This window comes from Bos taurus, chromosome 13, assembly GCF_002263795.3.
Source record: "Bos taurus isolate L1 Dominette 01449 registration number 42190680 breed Hereford chromosome 13, ARS-UCD2.0, whole genome shotgun sequence".
NCBI classification, from domain to species: domain Eukaryota; kingdom Metazoa; phylum Chordata; class Mammalia; order Artiodactyla; family Bovidae; genus Bos; species Bos taurus.
This window is the reverse complement of record NC_037340.1, coordinates 53,119,937-53,127,507: the sequence shown is the minus strand read 5'-3', so window position 1 is coordinate 53,127,507 and position 7,571 is coordinate 53,119,937.

Genomic DNA, 7,571 nt, shown 5'->3' with positions numbered 1-7,571 from the left:
TTCTTTTTGCCAAAGGGGAAGGTTAAATTGCTTTTTTCCCCCTCAATCTATGAATCACAGTTTCTCCTAAATCCTTTTGAACTGACAAGTTGCTACCTTCTCTGCATTCATTCCATAAAATGCTCCCAGGGTGCCTGCCAGAGGCCAGGTTCTCTGCTAAACACTCAGATGCATGGCTGAGAAGACCCAGTCCCCACCTCTGGGAGTCACAGTCCAGTGGGGATGACAGAAAGTAAACAGGAAATTTCACTGTCATGTGGGGAAGTCTAAGATAGGGGTGACTGTGGAGGAGCTGGGTCCCTCTGGCCAAGAGGAGAGGTACCCACATCAACCCGGCAGCGGAGGTCAATCATGCTAGAGCTGGAGACCAGGAGCCGGGTTTTGGAGACTGTGTAGGGGTGCACCATGGTGATTGGTCAGGTTCCGTAAAGAAGGAAACGTCCAGGCTTTTATAAGCACAAACAAATTCAACATAGGGAATTGGGGAATTTTAAAAGGTGTTGACAGGGACTGGGGGTGGGGGATAGGTAGAGCGGGACTGCTGGAAGAGTAGACTGGGTCTCCCAGAGCACTGCAAGGCCTCCAGCCACACGACAGAAAGCAAGCCAACAGGATGCTATCCCGGCATGGCATGAGCTGAAGAACCACAACGACCTTATAATCCAGGGGTCCCGAAGCTGGGACCAGGGAGCCACCACTACAGCCTCTCAGCACCCCTGGGGTGGACACTGGGCTCTGAGATGCTGCTGCAGACCCCCCACTCCATGTCTGCTCTGGCTGGAGGAAGCGACCAAAGCAGTGGGAAGACGGCCTCCATTTCATTCCGTCATGTTGGCTTCACACAAGTCTAGCTATTGGCAGAATATAGTAGCTTCACAGGCATCTGAGGGGAACAGTTTTCAGCTCTGCAGTCCAGGAAGGTACATAATAAAGAAGCAGAAGGAGGGGGATTGGGAGCTGAGGCCAAGCAGGCACACACACTGCATATGGGAAAGAAAGAAGAGAGTGTCATAGGCCAGGCAGACACACGTCTTCTTTCTTCTTCTGCCTCCCGCCCCCACTTTCCCTGCCCCACATCCCCTGCCTCGAGCCTTCATCCAGGTCAGCACTCCCCAGGTGGGGTGGGGGCCGCCCCCAAGCCCTGCCTTGTGGCCCACACAGTAGAGGAACCTATCAGACCAATGAATCTGAACTGTCATTTTAGTGATGGGAATTCTGAGGTCGAGGGAGGAGGAGCTACTGTCTTAAAGTTGCACAGCCAGCTGAGCCTAGAACTCAGTTGCTCCCACTGTATCACTCTGTTCTGCCTGCCAGCTCACCCTACCTCCACTTCACATTCTGGGGCTCACTCTGCCAGGTCTGAGGCTTGGCTGGAGCTGGGGGGTGGTGGCGGTTGGTGCAGATGGGAAAAGTTCAGTCTCTGGAGTCAGACAGACCAGAGTTCTCTTCCTGGCTCTGCTCCTCCAACAGCATGGCCCTGGGCAAGTTACTTGAGCCCAGCTCCCTCTTCTATGAAGTGGGTGTGAGGGCAGTACAGAGATGTGTTGAGAACACAGCTAAAACATATAAGAGGGCATAGAGTTAAGCACTCTCTAAACGGACCTAGTATGACTAGTTCTACAATACTGTTCATTTTTTAACTGCTATCATCTCACACGCTAGTAAAGTAATGCTCAAAATTCTCCAAGCCAGGCTTCAGCAATATGTGAACCGTGAACTTCCAGATGTTCAAGCTGGTTTTAGAAAAGGCAGAGGGACCAGAGATCAAATTGCCAACATCCGCTGGATCACGGAAAAAGCAAGAGAGTTCCAGAAAAACATCTATTTCTGCTTTATTGACTATGCCAAAGCCTTTGACTGTGTGGATCACAATAAACTGTAGAAAATTCTGAAAGAGATGGGAATACCAGACCACCTGATCTGCCTCTTGAGAAACCTGTATGCAGGTCAGGAAGCAACAGTTAGAACTGGACATGGAACAACAGACTGGTTCCAAATAGGAAAAGGAGTTCATCAAGGCTGTATATTGTCACCCTGTTTATTTAACTTATATGCAGAGTACATCATGAGAAATGCTGGACTGGAAGAAACACAAACTGGAATCAAGATTGCCGGGAGAAATATCAATAACCTCAGGTATGCAGATGACACCACCCTTATGGCAGAAAGTGAAGAGGAACTCAAAAGCCTCTTGATGAAAGTGAAAGTGGAGAGTGAAAAAGTTGGCTTAAGATCATGGCATCCGGTCCCATCACTTCATGGGAAATAGATGGGGAAACAGTGGAAACAGTGTCAGACTTTATTTTTCTGGGCTCCAAAATCACTACAGATGGTGACTGCAGCCATGAAATTAAAAGACGCTTACTCCTTGGAAGGAAAGTTATGACCAACCTAGATAGCATATTGAAAAGCAGAGACATTACTTTGCCAACAAAGGTTCATCTAGTCAAGGCTATGGGTTTTCCTGTGTCACGTATGGATGTGAGAGTTGGACTGTGAAGCAGGATGAGCACTGAAGAATTGATGCTTTTGAACTGTGGTGTTGGAGAAGACTCTTGAGAGTCCCTTGGACTGCAAGGAGATCCAACCAGTCCATTCTGAAGGAGATCAGCCCTGGGATTTCTTTGGAAGGAATGACGCTAAAGCTGAAACTCCAGTACTTTGGCCACCTCATGCAAAGAGTTGACTCATTGGAAAAGACTCTGATGCTGGGAGGGATTGGGGGCAGGAGGAGAAGGGGACGACAGAGGATGAGATGGCTGGATGGCATCACTGACTCGATGGACATGAGTCTGGGTGAATTCCGGGAGCTGGTGATGGACAGGGAGGCCTGGCGTGCTGTGATTCATGGGGTCTCAAAGAGTCGGACACGACTGAGCGACCGATCTGATCTGATCTGATCATCATTATTATTACTAGTAGATAATCTTCCCCATTTCAAGATGAAAAAATTTAAAGGTTTGATAGTGATTTAACCTGCATTTCTCTTTCTTCTCCTACATCACAGCAGGATCAAAACACCTGCCGTGGAACAGCTTCCATCATCCTAACTAACTGACATTTATCATTTTCTAACCAAACATCTAGATTCCTCCCCCCATTAAAGGTACTCAGAAATCACACCCAGAGATCCTCAGGCCCCTACACACACAGTCACACCAAATATACACACATTTGGATAGGAACGACAGAGTGACACATAAACTAACATAATCACATCCCCCAGACTCCCGCTTTCTTTCTCTCTCTCTTTCACACACACACACACACACACACACACACACACACACACTCACACACACACACACACCTCCCCACCCCCACATGAACATACAGAGTAACCACAGCATACATATAAGCATACATGCAAATAAGCCCTCCGATGCACACCTCACACCCCCAGTGCTATGGCACATCCAGGAATATTGAAAGTCACAGGAAGGGCAGCTGGGAAGCCCAGTTCCTGACTTCCCTTTAAATAACTGGTTGGCAACAGCTCAAGGGTCCCCAGAGCCCTTGTAGAAGGGCCTTTATCAGTCTAATTCTGGATCTTCGGTCTAGGATCCATCTCAGATAAAATAATTAATTTTCTATTATAGCCTCTCCCTCTCTGAGTCATCCTTACAAGTCCCTGGAATAACGGCATTTAAGGAAGAAGCTTTCTGAACACCACAGATCAGTACAGAAAAGTTCAGCTTCCTTAGTGAAGCATTTATGTGCTAGGGAGGGTGCATGGAGCAACGTAGTTTCCACATTTGAGAAAAGTAAGTGGGAGGGAATATCACACAACTGTGCAGTGCAGATCATCATTTAAATTAAATCCCCTGGGGGCTCCTTGGCAGCTTTAAATCACTCTATGCCTCTATGGAGGTGTCTCTAAACAGCTTCTCTCCTTTCTTCTGCTTACCAGTGAGAAAAGCAGTGTGGAGCAGTGGAAATATTCTGGAGTTTGATCTTGGGCTCAAGTCTGATCATTTCTGGACTATGTAACTTACCTCTCTAAGTAACAGCTGCTTTGTCAACAGAGTACAGTGATTAAAGGTAAGAGCTCCAGAATCAGACTGCCTGGCTCTGCTCCTGACTAGCTGTGTGATCTCTGGAAAACTATTTAATCTCTCTGGACTTTAATTTTCTTACCTTTGAAATAGGAATAACAATGATACTTACCTTACAGGGTTGTTGCAAGTATAAATTAATGCAAATACTCAGTGTTCAATAAGTGCTAGCTAATATTCTTATTACTTAATAAGAATATTGAGAATATTCTTTTTCTTATTACTTCCAACATTGTTGGGAGGATTAAGAGAGATTAAGAACAAGACTGCACATGGAAGAAGCAGAGGTGTCAGGTGCTACCATGATCAAAGATAGCTCTGTGGGGGGTTGGCCATTAAAAAAAAAAAAAAGCCAAACATGAACTCCACATTTGAGATCCAAGAAAAAATTACTGCAAATGGCTTGGGGTCAGACAGATTTTGTATTGAGTCCTATTTTATCTCTTAAGCATTCTGTGACCCTGGGTAAGTTGGTTAAACTTTCCAAGCTTTAGTTTCTCATTTGTCAGATAAATAAACATTCTGCCCAAATCTCAAAGATGTTGATGATCCTGCAGCAACAAGGCCAAAGGTATAAAGTTCCTTGCAGGACCAGTGTGGGGGGAACTCTTCTTGTTTGACAGGATTCTATTGGGTCTTAGGAGTCTCCTTATGGGGATGATAAGGAAGTTCCAATCACCTTATAGAGCTGATTTGAAGACTGCATGAAATTCTCAGCAAAGATGCCTAGAATGCACATTTCTTTACCTATGCTATCTGGCAGAAAGTAGTCCATACTGCTTTACTCTGGTTACTGAGCCTCAGTGGTGGGCATGCTTCCAAAGCACTTGTTTATAAGGTGCAGCCTACTCTAGTCCAGTGTTGTTTCTGTCTCTCAAGAGGTCCTATTGGAGAGAAAGAGAAATCAGAGGGAAGTGGCTTTGCCTGAGTTTCTGCCATTTGGAGCTTCCTACTTGCCTTTAAACGTTCTGGTTTCATCAAGTGACTCATTCTCTCTTCTCCTCAGCTCCTAGACTATGATCTTTGGGTACATAGTAGGTACTCAGAAGATGTTGGCTGAATAAATAGTACATCACTAACTCCCACTAGCCTTCATTAATTACATCTTTAAACATAATGAGATCTATAGACAGGAGCTCTAATTATCCTTGTGTCCCTGGTGGCATCCAGACTGTTGTGGTTTATCCACAGCAGGTGCAGCAGTAAATGTCAATTTATAAGTGTTTCTTCCATTCTGAGCATCTTTTTTTGTTCTCCTCAAGATACAGAGCTGGTCTTGTGTATTTATCCAGTCTTTTTTAATGTCCTCTTTGATAAATCTGCTCCATCTGCACTGGCCACTTTGTTCCTTGGAAATGCTATCTTATTCCCTCTTTTTTTTTTGGTCCTCTTGTGCCTTCTGCCTGGAGCACTTCCTTTCCTCAATATTTATATGTCTTATTATTTCAATTAGTTTACATTTATGCTCAAATGTCACTCCTCAAAGAGGTCTCCTGTGATAATCTTATCTAAGAGAGAATTTCCTACTATTATCTATTTTCTTCCCTGGAATTATGCTACACACTCATTTGTATATTTGCTTATTTTATGTCTCCCCTACTGGAATGTAAGTTCTATGGAGTCAGAGACCTTGTCTTTCTTGTATCTGACTGTATGTGGAGCTCCTCTAACAGTGCCAGATCATGGTTCAGTTCAGTTCAAGTCGCTCAGTCGTGTCCGACTCTTTGAGACCCCATGAATTGCAGCACGCCAGGCCTCCCTGTCCATCACCATCTCCCGGAGTTCACTCAAACTCACGTCCATCGAATCGGTGATGCCATCCAGCCATCTAATCCTCTGTCATCCCCTTCTCTTCCTGCCCCCAATCCCTCCCAGCATCAGAGTCTTTTCCAATGAGTCAACTCTTTGCATGAGGTGGCCAAAGTACTGGAGTTTCAGCTTTAGCATCATTCCTTCCAAAGAAATCCCAGGGCTGAAAAAAAAAAAAAAAAAGAAATCCCAGGGCTGATCTCCTTCAGAATGGACTGGTAGGATCTCCTTGCAGTCCAAGGGACTCTCAAGAGTCTTCTCCAACACCACAGTTCAAAAGCATCAATTCTTCAGCGCTCAGCCTTCTTCACAGTCCAACTCTCACATCCATACATGACCACTGGAAAACCCATAGCCTTGACTAGACGAACCTTTGTTGGCAAAGTAATGTCTCTGCTTTTCAATATGCTATCTAGGTTGGTCATAACTTTCCTTCCAAGGAGTAAGCGTCTTTTAATTTCATGGCTGCAGTCACCATCTGTAGTGATTTTGGAGCCCAGAAAAATAAAGTCTGACACTGTTTCCACTGTTTCCCCATCTATTTCCCATGGAGTGATGGGGCCAGATGCCATGATCTTCATTTTCTGAATGTTGAGCTTTAAGCCAACTTTTTCACTCTCCTCTTTCACTCTCATCAAGAGGCTTTTTAGTTTCTCTTCACTTTTCTGCCATAAGGGTGGTGTCATCTGCATATCTGAGGCTATTGATATTTCTCCTGGCAATCTTGATTCCAGCTTGTGCTTCTTCCAGACCATGGTAGGCACTCAATAAATATTTATAGAGTGAATGAATGAACAAACATATTATTACATTAAATACTGGTCAAAATGAATTCTTTGAATATGCACCCAACTCCAGGCCATGAATCTCAGGCCCTAACTCTCTGGTTTCCCTATAGTCAGTTCTGACTCAGAGCTGCCCACAGTCTTGGGTGGTAGACATAGGTGAAATCAGCTAGGAGAGGCATCTGTGACTGATACTTTTTCCTAGCCTAATAATAAGCTAGAAGAAGGAGCTACCAATTTCCAACAACACTTGCAAATAGGGCTTATAAGGCTATGGGCTTCCAATACCTCTCCCATTGTAGAGATTATTACCCTGTGTAGTTATTAAGAACACCTATCTCTGCAGGGTTTCCAGTTAGCAAGAAATGCCAAATGAAGACAGATGGAAAAAGAGGCATCAGCTTTGAATTCCAAGATATGATAAAATGAAGATGTCACTATTAGCCAGTGAAAAGTTGGCTCATTCTTCCCCTCTCTACTCACTTCCCCTGGGCTCCATTTTCTGCCTCAGCACCTGCGCTGCCTCATACTGAGAAGCAGGAATTGCTTTTCAGCACCACGGACAGCAATCTGCAGGCAGCCAGAAAGCAGAGGGAGCCGGAACTTCGGGCATCCATGAAGCCAAACAAATATTGACTGGAGCACATCCTGGGGCCAGGCATACTGGAGAATACGAAGATTTATGTGGTCCTGACCTTTAAATAACTTAATCTCTTCAAGTCATCAGCATTCCTAGACTGACACAGCTGGGGCAAGGCCCCAAGCCTTCTGATACTTGAAAAGTGGGGAGAATCAAAGGGGAAATTCTTTATTTCCCAACAATTGTTGAATTTCTGCTGTGCATCCACGTATGTCATCTGATTTTATCAATAGATTACCATGCTTAAAGAGAACAGGTACAACAATGTCCTACGCACTGTTA